Source organism: Aulonocara stuartgranti, assembly GCF_965226115.1.
Source record: "Aulonocara stuartgranti genome assembly, chromosome: 9".
Classification (NCBI taxonomy): domain Eukaryota; kingdom Metazoa; phylum Chordata; class Actinopteri; order Cichliformes; family Cichlidae; genus Aulonocara; species Aulonocara stuartgranti.
Genome location: NC_138960.1, coordinates 19,673,395 through 19,687,364, shown reverse-complemented (window position 1 = coordinate 19,687,364; position 13,970 = coordinate 19,673,395). Strand labels below are relative to the sequence as shown.

Here is a 13,970-nt window from a genome sequence, read left to right as displayed (position 1 = left end):
TAGCCCCCCAGCTGTATCCGGAGAGATGGCATGGGGAACCAGCCTATGATCACTCTACTCCTCTACCCTTCGTGCTCCCCTATACACATCCAAATAAGGAAGTAAGTGCAGAGTTAGAGGATATCCGTCAGGAGCGCCACCTCATCCAGCAGAGCCAGCAACGTATGTCATCAGATCTGGTCGAACTCAAGGCACTGCGGGCAGAAATGAGACAGTTAGTGGAAGCTGTCCAGAGCATGCAGGGCCCATCTTCTCTCCAAACCAGTAAGTCAATGCAGTCACCGCTACCGGGTGATGCACCAGAGATTGAGGAGGATGATGACTGGCCTGCCCCACCACCGTGGCCAGATCCAATTGAGGAAGCGCCACTGCCTAGTGACCCACCAGTGTTAAACCCCCATCGCCAAGATGCATGTATGTTTCCAGCCATTAAGACAGAGGCAATGGCAATCCCACCTGCTAATATGGTCGTGGACCACCCAGGACAGAGTCTGTCATCAGATCCTCCACCAGCTCTCAGGTTTCCAGATAAAGCCTCCCATAATCCACCTCCCTGGTTCAAGCCGGTTCATCTCCCACCTCGCCCAGGCAGTTTCCCACTGGGTGGGTCCAAGCATCCGCGCGCCGCCTATGGGGACAGTAAGACTGAGCATGGCTGTAATCCAGCATCCCCTGAGCAGCAGTTCAATCTGTCCTCTCCACAGCCACTGCCGGACAGACCGAATCCGGGCAGGACTCCTATCACCTCAGAGACAGTTTACCGTGGTCCCCGCCCAACAATCCCCAACTTCTCCAGTCGAGACCCTAGTGAGTTTGCTAGGCTTAAGATGGCATTGGGGAATCTTCTACCTGAGGACACGACTGAGCTGTTCAAGTATCAAGTGTTGGTTGATCACCTGCACTTAGAGGAGGCCAGATTAATAGCCGATGCTTACCTCAACTCTGCCACACCCTTCACTGATACGATGGAGGCCCTCAATGACAAATTCGGCCAACCACATCAGATAGTGCTGAGGCGTATTGCTGCGATGATGGACTCACCTGACATCAGACGTGGAGACGTCTCGGCATTTGAGAGATTTGCCCTCCAGATACAGTCACTGGTGGGGATGTTAAGGACACTAGGCCCAGAAGGAGAAGTGGAACTACACTGTGGTTCACATGTTTCTCGTCTGCTTAGTAAACTACCCCCCGAGCAGAGAGCGGAGTTCCGCCGCTGCATGTTCCAACAAGGTGTGAGGATGCATACCTTGGCAGATCTCGCAGGGTGGCTTAAGTATGAGTCCTGGTGCCAAGACTCTGAAGGGCAGCTAGCAGTGAAAGGGACAAAGGAGAAACAGTGGCCCAGGCCTGAGGTGCGCCAGGGTAAGAGATCCATCACAGTCCTTCATGGTGCAAAGGAGGTAATGACGAACCCACAGGCTTTGAGGCCAGGTGGTGTGGCCAGCAAGAGCAAGCCATACTGTCTATTCTGTAACACGGAAGAGCACTATCTCAGTCAGTGCACAATGGTATCCAAGTTGACAAAGGACCAGCTAACAGAGTGGATAAAGAGTAACAAGAGGTGCTGGCGCTGCGCACGGTCACACCAGGCAGCCCAGTGCAATCTGAGGAAGACTTGCAGCCTCTGCCAAGGGAAGCACCTGCAGGTACTGCATGATGTCAATGTTAGAACACCTAAAGGGTCGCTAACAACAGTGGTGGTGAGCGGTGACTCGAAGGTAGCAACCGACGTCCTGTATCTAGACAGACCCACTGAAGGCTGCAAAGTCCTTCTAAAGATTGTCAAAGTCTGCATTCATTATGGCAAGCGAACAATCTTATCAACAAAGCTTATCAAGGCTGGCTCCATCATTAAGTGTGGCTCTGGGACACCTGTGACAGAAGGTCAGGAGGTGTGGTACATCCCTCATCACATGGTGAGCCATAATGGCAAGAACCGATTGGTTTTCAACTGCTCATTTCAGTACAGAGGACAGAACTTGAACGACTACCTGCTGCCTGGGCCCACCTTAGGTGCGTCGCTTCTGGGAGTCCTATTGTGCTTCAGAGAGCATGCAGTTGCAGTGAGTGGGGACATTAAAGGCATGTTCCACCAGGTTCATCTCTTACCAGAAGATCGTGCCCTGCTCAGATTCGTCTGGCGAGACATCAGCGACGAGAGCCCTCCAGCAGTCTACGAGTGGCGGGTGCTCCCGTTCGGAACCACATGTAGCCCCTGCTGTGCCACATTTGCCCTGCAGCGTCATGTCATGGATAACAGCCAGCCAGATGATGACGTGAGACTCTCGGTCGAAAGGTGTTTTTATGTGGACAACTGCCTTCAGAGTTTCCCCACCGTGGAAGAGGCAAGGAAACTTGTCGACAGGTTACGGGCCATCCTAGCCTCAGCAGGTTTTGACCTACGTCAGTGGGCCAGCAATGAACGTGACGTCATCAGTCACTTACCACAAGAGAGCTGCTCCGCTAGTGTGGAACTATGGCTGGCCCAGAACAAGGTAGATACCCCAGAATCTACCCTGGGATTGAGCTGGCTATTCCACACAGATGTCCTAGGCTACAAGCATCGTCAAGTTCCATATGCAGTCCCCACGATGCGCAATATCTACAAGGTCTTGGCCAGCCAGTACGACCCCCTAGGGTTCATCTTACCCTACACAACCAGAGCGAAGGGTATCATCCGCCATCTTTGGGACAAGCAAAGGGGTAGGGATGACCCACACCTACCTCAGGAGCTTATGCAGCAGTGGACAGCCTGGGAGGAAGAGCTGCAATTTCTACCTGAAATTACTCTTCCCCGACCATATGTGCCTAAGGAAGTGGACCCCTTCAGCTGTCAGAGAGAGGTGCACATATTTTGTGATGCCTCTGAAGAAGCTTATGGCTCAGTAGCTTACCTCCGGACCACTGGCAGAAATGGTGAAGTGCATCTGTCATTCTTGGTGGCCCGTTCCAGGGTTGCCCCTAAGCGGTTCCACTCCATGCCCCGATTGGAGCTCTGTGCTGCACTCACTGGGGCACAGCTCTCACAAGTGCTGGAAAGGGAGCTCACCCTTAGAATCGACCAGACGGTCCTATGGTCCGATTCTACAACAGTGCTGACCTGGCTGAGGTCTGAATCCTGCCGATTTAAGGTCTTCGTGGGCACTCGTGTAGCCGAGATACAAGAGCTGACAGACAGGCACTCCTGGAGATACGTCGACTCTGGAAGGAATCCAGCCGACGATGTGACACGTGGGAAGAAGTTGAAGGAGCTCACTGTACCAAATAGATGGAGCCAAGGACCATCCTTTCTCCTGCGCAGTCCAGACTCCTGGCCAGAGGATCTCACGGTTGACCAAGCAGGAGATGCCTCGGAGCTGCGCAAAGCTGTGTTCTGTGGGACCACAGCAACTACTCCGTCAGGTCAGCCAACTTCAGATTTGAGCCGCTACAAAACCTGGAGTGAGATGTTAGAGGTTACAGCGCGGGAGCTACATGGGGCGGCCCAACCAGATGGTCATCCCACTGTTGAGGACTATCGCAAGGCGGAGAGGCTGATCCTACAGAGGGCCCAGATGGATAGTTTCCTGGAGGAGTACAACCTGTTGAAAGTCGGTAAGCCAGTTCCCAGGAGCAGTCGTCTTCTCTCTCTGTCACCCGAAGTGGATGAGACCAGACAGCTCATTTGTGTTGGAGGACGACTTCGTCGATCTGAAGATTTGGCTCTGGAGACACTCCATCCGATTATCTTAGACCCAAGCCACCCAGTGACCAAACTCCTGATCCAAGACTTTGATCGCCGCCTCCATCATCCTGGCCCGGAGCGGGTGTTCGCAGAACTTCGGCGCTCCTACTGGATTCTGCGAGGGCGTGAAGCTGTCCGGCGCTACCAACACCTCTGTGCTGATTGTCAAAGGTGGAGAGCTAGACCTACAGTGCCAAGGATGGCAGACCTGCCAGCAGCCCGGCTACGTCTATATAAACCGGCTTTCTACTCTACGGGAATGGACTGCTTCGGGCCGTTTGAGGTCAAGGTTGGTCGGCGTATTGAGAAGAGATGGGGAATCATATTCAAGTGCCTCACCACCAGGGCAGTCCACTTGGATGTTCTTAACACCATTGATGCAGATGCATTCCTGATGGCTCTTCGGCGATTTGTCGCCCGTAGAGGAACACCTGCCGAGTTGTTTTCAGACCAGGGGACCAACTTCAGGGGAGGTGAGAGGGAGCTGCGTGAGACCTTTCTGAAGATGGCCCCGGAACTACAACAGCTTCTAGCACCCCAGAGGATCAGCTTCCGCTTTAATCCTCCAGGGGCCCCACACTTTGGGGGAGCATGGGAAAGGGAGATCCGGTCGGTTAAGTATGCCCTCTATGCCACCGTTGGTGCTCAGTCAGTTCCAGAAGAAGTGCTTCGCACTGTACTCACCGAAGTGGAAGGGATACTCAATAGTAAGCCCCTGGGGTATGTGTCTTCCGATGCCAGAGATGCAGATCCGGTGACTCCTAATGTTCTTCTGATGGGGCGGCCGGATGGATCGCTACCTCAGGTAGTATACCCAGAGAGTGAGCTCCTCAGTCGCCGTCGCTGGAAGCACTCCCAGGTTTTGGCTGACCATTTCTGGTCACGTTTCATTCGTCAGTACATTCCCAGTCTGCAGACTCGCCAGAAGTGGCAAACAACGGCAGCTGATTTGGCTGAGGACTCTGTGGTGATGATCGCTGATCCACAGCTTCCCAGGGCTCTCTGGCCGGTGGGGAGGGTGATTAAAACTCATCCTAGCCCTGATGGACGCATCAGGTCAGCTGACGTGAAGGTGAAGGAGAGAGTCTACACTCAGCCAGTTGCCAGACTGGTTGTCCTCCCTGCGCTGCCCTCTGGAGAAGATGAGGACAGCTCTGCGTCGAACTCACCACAACCCTAGAACTTTGTTGCCTTATTGATGAGCAAATGTCTTACATACATTTGGGGGCGGCTGTATAAAAGGCCCCAAAGTTCATATAATAGTTTTACTGGTGTTTATAAGTTTATATAAGTTCATGTAATGTTCCATCTTCTGTCAGTTTGGGCCAGCCCACCTTCTAGTGACATCATCCGGTTAGTAAGGTGGGCAGTTTAATGGCGGCTGAGCAGTGTTGGTCCGGAGGGGGTGCACTGATTCCTGGGGCATGTTAGGTGTGCGTAAATGACAAGTAAGTAGTGACCTGTGTCGTATTTTGCCTTTGTTGTGTCAGTACTGTAGTATGTTACCATTTAGGAGCTAATGTAGTCCATAGTTGGAGCGGTAGGCCACGCATGCAACGCGTGAGTTCACCCTCATTTCATATGCTAACTTATGTTGTTAGCTTGGCCCCGGTTTAGCTTGTTGACGCATGTACGGTCGCTCGTATGTCCATAATGTCATTCCTGTGTTATCAGACCTTCTCTATATGTTGTATGTGATGCTTGTGATTGTTTACTTTGAAGTAGGGAAGTTTGTAGCGAACAATTAGGTACGTGGATTAATAAAATAGCAAACGTAGTATAACCGGAAGTATGGCGTCCCGCTTGCCCTTCACAATAAGAGCATTATAGCGGAATATAATGGGGGACGCTTTTATTTTGTATAACTACCGGAAGTAGTTCACATGTACTGACGGTTGCTTAACCTCGCACTAATGCTATTTAGTTGCATAGTGTGAGCAGTTTGAAGTGTATTATATTTTTCTGATCTTTATATTTGATTATGTTAACTATGTTGTATTATGTTTATATTTGAGTATTTGACTTTTCCATTCTCTTTATTTATTGTTATTTCCCTTGTTTATTTCCTTTGTAGGAAACCACACACACACACACACCCAGACACACACTTATGTACACCCGCTGTGTTACAGCCCCAGAAATTAAGCGGTGACAATAAAGTGCCTCAAACGGAACCTCAAGCTCTCTCCTTCTTTCGTGCTCTGGGCAATTTGGCCTTAAGTGGTGTTCTGGCCGACACACCGGGGTGACCGTAGTGCTCAAAGACTGAATCAGTGCCACAGCCGTGCCTATCTTTGATATCTCCACTACAGTGTGTGTGTAAGAGAAATAAAAGGCTACTGACCAACTGTAAAACTGTGATTCATCCTAAAACATATTTTTTATGGTCCTGATCTATTTAAGTTAAATATTATGCTGCAGACTAAAGTACATTCACAGTAATTGAATGCATTTTATGGCACAAGGCACAAGCCAGATAATGTCGTTCTCCTCCGCCCACAGCTGGCAGAGTAACAATATTCAGTTTTTAAACATAACCTCCCCCTTTACTCTGAGCATGTTCCAGAAAGCACTGTACGAATTAAGCAAAATTTTGTGTATGCACTGAATGTTTCTATTTTTATGCCCAAATAAGCTTGTTCTACATAACTGCCTTTAGTTTTGCACTTATAATGCATGCTCACTGTTTGTAAACTGTTCTGCACAAGCTCATTCTCAGCTTTTAGTTTCTATATTTTTCGTAAAGATGATCAGAGAGCAATATTGTCTTTGTTTTCTATCCCATTTACATCTACATATAACCACATGTACAAATCACAGCTCTGTAAAGGCCAATGAACCTATTTCAGTATCGCCAAACGTGACACTTGTGAAGTTGCCTACATTAAAATAAATAAAAATTGCGTGATTGAACAAACATAGAAGTCTGTGTCGTTTTAGGAGTGAAAAATCTCAAGTGGCTTGCTTCTAAAGACTGTCCCCTGTGAAACTTTATGTTCAAAATAGCGCTCTGCTATGACCCAACCTAATTTTTAGCCCTGCTGATGCCATTTAGAGATCCTATCTAAAGATATTTTCAGGGCATTTTCTATCCATAAAATGATGCACAGTGTTTCATATTTGCAGAAAACAGCATGCTGGTCCAGAAAACAACACAGCATGAGATCACTTAAAAAAGGAAAATGGAGAAGCTGATTTTGTAACTGTCTTAACATGTTATGGGACTGAGTATAAAAAGCATGCAGACACGTATCCTATGTCACGTCAGTGATCATTTTACGCTTTTCTCATGTTGTTAAAAAGAAAACCGTTACATGTTTTGTGTCAGGTTTAGTGTGTCATTCATCAAGACTACATGGCGTGAAATGACGTATGAAAAGCCAAAAATCAGTAGTGATAACCCTACAAAAGGATTTGTCACTTGCAACTACACAAATAAATATTTGGGAGAAACATAATAACACCCAGGTTTGTATTTTTTTATATAATACTTGCAATACTGTGCAAAAGTCTTGAGCCACCCCTCATTGTTTTTTTTACATTTTGGCAGGAAAACAGAAATAGTGTCATGGTCCGGGTGAGTGCGGGGTTTTTCCACTCTGCTGGGCTCCACCTTCAGGCAGAGGCTCCAATCAGCTTTCACACCTGATTCCAATCAAGTCACCAGCATATAAGACTAGCACTCACAACAGACCTCTGCCAGATTTACTGCTGACTCATGTTAGTGCTAGGCAGCCAAGCCCTTGTGAGAGCCCTTAACAATTCATTTCTCCTCACCGTGTTTTCTTTGTCATAGGACCCACCTGGCAGTCACGCTTCCCAAGCTGAACTACTCACATCTCCGCCTGGACGCTGGTTCTGTCATCTGGTTGCTTGCTTTTCATCATAAGACTCCACCTGCCTGCCTCCCTGCCAAGTCCCTTGATCCAAGTATATTCTGGACCCTCTCTGGACACTCCTCACCCGGACCCCCTTGGACACCCCCTCCTCGCATGACACTTTCACCTGCAACGCGTAAGCCCTAACCACCACAGTCTAATCCTTCGACTATGATTCACTAGACTGCCACTGACTGCTTGTCTTCTCTCATTATAGTGACTGTGTACCTCCATCCAAGCCGCTGCCCCTTTTTCCATTCCCAGGATCCGTCCATGAAATCTTGCACCTAGTCATACCACTCAGATAGAGTTTCATGTTCATAGTTTGGCCTCATAGTTCTCAGTTCATAGCTTCCACAGTTCATAGCACTCTCCGTTCATAGCATTCATAGTTTCCTGCTTTGTAAGTTAACTAGGCACTGTAAATAAAGCACTGTGTTCACGCCTGTTTTGCCTCCCACTGTGTCTGCATTTGAGTCCACACCCACAGCCTGGCCCTCTTGGCCGTAACAAATACATGCAAAAATATGTGGAAATACAGCATATCAATCAATCAAGGCTTTATTCACCACGTGCAGGTTGCTCTGCAGTGAAATAGGACCCCCCCCTCCCGACCTTACACACACAACACAGGCATCACATGGGGATACAGGTCGGAGATTGGCATATGAGACAAAAACAGAGTTTGTACAGTCTAATGAGCCGGTATTTGGTATGACCATCTTTATTCTTTAGAAATCCTTTTAGAAAAGCTTTCTTGTCATTTCTTTAAGTAGTCTTCAGGAATAGTTCTCCAGGCTTCTTGAAGGACTTTCAAAACTGTTCTCTGGATGATGATGATGATGATGATAACACTGCAGGTTTTGCTTAAATTCATCCACAATTTTTTGCAGGTTTTGTCTTTAACTTTCATCAACCTGAAATACCTGACTTCCAAATAAATTAGTGTAAGGAGCAAATATAAGAGTGAAACTTATTTATTCTCACAAAATTATTAGTTACATAATCTAAAGGAAAAATTAATATTTTTATTACTAATGCAAAGTTACAGTAAATTTTGCGTATTTCATAAATGAAAAATACAAATGACAGTTTTTAACTATTTGATTCCAATGTAAAACAATCAAATTCACCACAATAAACATGAAAGATATAATCTCTCCCATGTCCCAGGTTTGCTCCTGCACCTCCTGCGTGTAGGTTATGTCCGAAACACCTCCTCTAGGAAGCATTCCTGTTGGTACAACCTCAACTGTCTACTTTCGATGAAGCAGCTCTAGTCTGACTCCCTTCCGAAAAACCACCTTTTAACGGGTATCACGGTTTCAACGGTAGCGCGTTTTCATGAGCAGCGCATTTTCACAGGCAGCACGGTTTCACGGGTAGCGCGGTTTGTCACACCTGTCACACTGCGCTGCTTGACATAACACTGCAATGTTTATGAATGGGGGATGTTGTTCGTGAACTGACCATGTGAGATCCTCGTGTAGAGTGAGTACACGAGAGTTCAGTGTACACCCCTTACGTAACACCACGCAACCATCTGCGAAGGCTGCATGACCTTACACCGAGCCACACCAGTCAAACCGGTCACACAGGTCACACCGCGCTGTCATCACACCCGTCACATCAGTTGCACCGTGCTCCCGTCACATCCGGGCTTTACCTTTGGTGATAAAACACACCACTGTAGTATTGTCGGCAAACTTCATTAATGAAATTGGAGATACTAGTGGCCATGCAGTTGTAGGTGTAGAGTGAGGACAGGAGAGAGCTCAGTATACACCCCTCACGTAACACCGCGTCGCCTTCTGTGAATGCTGCATGACGTAACAACGCGGTGCCGTCATTAAAGGCTGCATAACGTCACACCAGTCACATCTGATACACAGGTCACACTGCGCTGCCATCACACCGGTCGCACCCGGTTATCACCTTTGGTGATAAGACCCACCATTGTTGTATCGTCCGCAAACTTCACAATGAAATTGGAGATGCCAGTGGCCGTGCAGTCGTAGGTGCAGAGTGAGGACAGGAGCGAGCTCAGTATACACCCCTCATGTAACACCGAGCTGCTGTGTGCGATGGCTGTATGACATAACAACGCGCTGCCTGAGAAGGCTGCATGACGTCACACCACGCTGCTGTCACACTGGTCACGCCGGTCACACCTCGCTGCGGTCATGCCTGTCACGCTGCACTGGTGTCTATGAAGGTGTATGCTGTTTGTGTGAACTGACCATGTGTGATCATCCGCCAAATGTAAAGCTAGGAAACGGAAACTGTTCCCTCTTTACACAGCAGTGCCATTGATGGTGATTAGGGTATGTGCCTCCGCGTTTTAACTGGCAGCTCGGTTTAACGGGTATCACAGTTTCACGGGTAGCGCGTTTTAACGGGTAGCGCGGTTTAACGGGCAGCGCGGTTTAACGGGTAGCGCGGGTTAACAGGCAGCGCGGTTTCATGGGCAGCATGGTTTCACGGGTACCACACTGTCATGGGTAGCGCAGTTTGTCACACCCGTCAAACTGCACTGTCTATGAAGGGGTATGTTGTTCGTGTGAACTGACCATGTGAGATCCTCCGCCAGATGTACAGCTAGGAAACGGAAACTGTTTAATCTTTCCACAGCAGCGCTGTTGATGGTGATCGGGGTTATGCTTTACTACACCTCTAGAAGACCACTATCATCTCTTCTGTTTTTGTGAAATTGAGGGTGAGATGGTACACCCCTGACATAACACCGCACTGCCGTCTGCTAAGGCTGAATGACTTAACACTGCGCCACCTTCTGTGAAGGCTGCGTGACTTCGCACTGGTCACACGGCACTGCCGTCACACCGGTCGCACCCTTCATACCACTCAGCCTGACGTAACAAGGTGCTGCTGTCTGCGAAGGTTGCATGACGTCACATCTGTCATACAGATTAGAAACACCCTGCCGTCACACCCGTCACACTGTCCGTCACACCCATCACACCGTGCTGGCTGCGCGGTTTGACTGGCTGCGCGGTTTAAGGGAGAACAGACGCTTTTTGAGGAAAACAAAGTTCTAGTGCTTGTGTTCACAATCTACATACAACATACAAATTTGACTCGTGCTTCGCTCGAGGCATGTTGGCGTATGACAGGAGGGGCAAACAGTTGCTACCTTCCTGTCTTAGTTCCCATAGCAAAGGTAACACCTTTTTCAAGTAGGTGTTGGACAGTCACATCAGCCGGTGGGGTTTTCCTCACTCTTGGAAGTCTCATTGCTGCTCAGTTTGGGGCTTTCACTGTAGTATAAGCTCTCTCTTTCATGTGTAGCATAAACCCAGAGGTCTCGGGTAGATCTAGTGAAGTCGCCAAAGTTTGGATAACTTCCAAGCTGGGAAGCTTCCTATCGACATGACAAATAGAGTCTTTATTCTTAAAGATGACTGACAGTGGCCCTACTCTCTTTGATGCTGTATGATGTATGAGCATGTTTTCACGGGTAGCGCGGTTTCATGGGCAGCATGGTTTCACGGGTAGCGCAGTGTCACAGGTAGCGCAGTATCAAGGGTAGCGCAGTGTCAAGGGTAGCGCAGTTTGTCACTCCCGTCAAACTGCGCTGTCTATGAAGGGGTATGTTGTTCGTGTGAACTGACCATGTGAGATCCTCCGCCAGATGTACAGCTAGGAAATGGAAGCTGTTCACTCTTTCCACAGCAGCGCCATTGATGGTGATCGGGTATGTGCTTTACTACACCTCTAGCAGGTCATGGGCAACTGTGGCTCATGGGGTTGAGAAGCGCATCTGTAACCGGAAGGTCGCCGGTTCGATCACCGGGCTCTCTGTCCTGGTCGTTGTGTCCTTGGGGAAGACACTTTACCCTGCTGGTGGTGCTGGCGCGATCTGTCAGTCTGCCCCAGGGCAGCTGTGGCTACAACTGTAGCTGCCTCCACCAGTGTGTGTGAATGAATAGTGGCATTGTAAAGCGCTATATAAATCCAATCCATTATTATCATTATAAGTCCACTATCATCTCTTCTGTTTTTGTGACATTGAGGGTGAGATGGTTCTCTTAGCAATAAAGTTTAAAGGCACTGAGATCCTCCTTCACAATAAAATAAGAGATACTAGTGGCCGTGCAGGCGTAGGTGTAGAGTGAGGGCAGGAGAGAGTTTAGTATACGCCCCTGACGTAACACCGCGCTGCCCTCTGCCAAAGCTGCATGACTCCGCACCCGTCACACCGTGCTGCGGGACGTATACAAGTTCAGAATACAATGCGCTGCCTGAGAAGGCTGCATGACGTAACACCACTCTGCCGTCTGCGAAGGCAGAATGGTGTTACACCGCAACATAGCATTCACACCGGTCACCCAGTTCACACTGCGCTGCCGTCACACCCGTCACACCAGTTGCATCTTGCTGCTGTCTGCGAAGGTTGTATGACGCCACATCAGTCACACAGATTAGAAACGCGCTGCCGTCACACCCGTCACGGTGCCCGTCACACCGTGCTGCCTGCGCGTTTTAACTGGCAGCTCGGTTTAACGGGTATCACAGTTTCATGGGTAGCGCGGTTTAACGGGTAGCGCGGTTTAACGGGTAGCGCGGTTTCACGGGTAGCGCGGTTTCACGGGTAGCACGGTTTTATGGGTAGCGCGGTTTCACGGGCAGCGCGGTTTAACAGACAGCGCGGTTTCATGGGTAGCGCGGTTTAACAGACAGCGCGGTTTAACGGGTAGCGCGGTTTCACGGGTAGCGCGGTTTCACGGGTAGCACGGTTTTATGGGTAGCGCGGTTTCACGGGCAGCGCGGTTTAACAGACAGCGCGGTTTCATGGGTAGCGCGGTTTCATGGGTAGCGCGGTTTAACAGACAGCGCGGTTTAACGGGTAGCGCGGTTTCACGGGTAGCGCGGTTTCACGGGCAGCGCGGTTTCACGGGCAGCGCGGTTTAACGGGTAGTGCGGTTTTACAGGTAGCGCGGTTTTACGGGTAGCGCGGTTTAATGGGTAGCGCGGTTTAATGGGTAGCGCGGTTTCACGGGTAGCGCGGTTTAATGGGTAGCATGTTTCACGGGTACCACACTGTCATGGGTAGCGCGGTTTGTCACACCCGTCAAACTGCGCTGTCTATGAAGGGGTATTGTCAAAGGAGCTTGCAAAGAAAAGCGTCACACCGTGCTGCCTGCGCGTTTTAACTGGCAGCGCGGTTTCACGGGCAGCGCGGTTTCACGGGCAGCGCGGTTTCATGGGTAGCGCGGTTTCACGGGCAGCGCGGTTTAACGGGCAGCACGGTTTTACGGGTAGCGCGGTTTAACGGGTAGCGCGGTTTTACGGGTAGCGCGGTTTTACGGGTAGCGCGGTTTCACGGGTAGCGCGGTTTAACAGAGAGCGCGGTTTAAAAGACAGCGCGGTTTCACGGGTAGCGCGGTTTAATGGGTAGCGCGGTTTCACGGGTAGCGCGGTTTAATGGGTAGCGCGGTTTCACGGGTAGCGCGGTTTCACAGACGGCGCGGTTTAATGGGTAGCGCGGTTTCACGGGTAGCGCGGTTTAACAGACAGCGCGGTTTAAAAGACAGTGCGGTTTAACGGGTAGCGCGGTTTTACGGGTAGCGCGGTTTAACGGGTACTGTCAAAGGAGCTTGCAAAGAAAAGCGTCACACCGTGCTGCCTGCGCGTTTTAACTGGCAGGGTAGCGCGGTTTAACAGACAGCGCGGGTAGCACGGTTTTACGGGTAGCGCGGTTTCACGGGTAGCGCGGTTTAACAGACAGCGCGGTTTAACGGGTAGCGCGGTTTCACGGGTAGCGCGGTTTCACGGGTAGCACGGTTTCACGGGCAGCGCGGTTTAACGGGTAGCGCGGTTTTACGAGTAGCGCGGTTTCACGGGTAGCGCGGTTTCACGGGCAGCGCGGTTTAACGGGTAGCGCGGTTTTAAAAGACAGCGCGGTTTAACGGGTAGCGCGGTTTCATGGGCAGCATGGTTTCACGGGTACCACACTGTCATGGGTAGCGCGGTTTGTCACACCCGTCAAACTGCGCTGTCTATGAAGGGGTATTGTCAAAGGAGCTTGCAAAGAAAAGCGTCACACCGTGCTGCCTGCGCGTTTTAACTGGCAGGGTAGCGCGGTTTAACAGAAAGCGCGGGTAGCACGGTTTTACGGGTAGCGCGGTTTCACGGGTAGCGCGGTTTAAGGGAGAACAGACGCTTTTTGAGGAAAACTAATTTCTAGTGCTTGTGTTCACAATCTACATACAACATACAAATTTGACTCGTGCTTCGCTCGAGGCATGTTGGCGTATGACAGGAGGGGCAAACAGTTGCTACCTTCCTGTCTTAGTTCCCATAGCAAAGGTAACACCTTTTTCAAGTAGGTGTTGGACAGTCACATC

The 13,970-nt window shown here is 49.8% G+C and overlaps 1 long non-coding RNA gene across 1 annotated transcript; it reads left to right on the top strand.

The window, feature by feature from the left end:
• Window positions 1–4,830: 4,830 nt before the first annotated feature.
• LOC309713844 lies at window positions 4,831–5,983 on the top strand. The gene is made up of 2 exons (XR_014278704.1): window positions 4,831–5,175; window positions 5,802–5,983. It is a non-coding gene; the product is annotated as an uncharacterized lncRNA (long non-coding RNA).
• The last annotated feature ends 7,987 nt before the right edge of the window (window positions 5,984–13,970 follow it).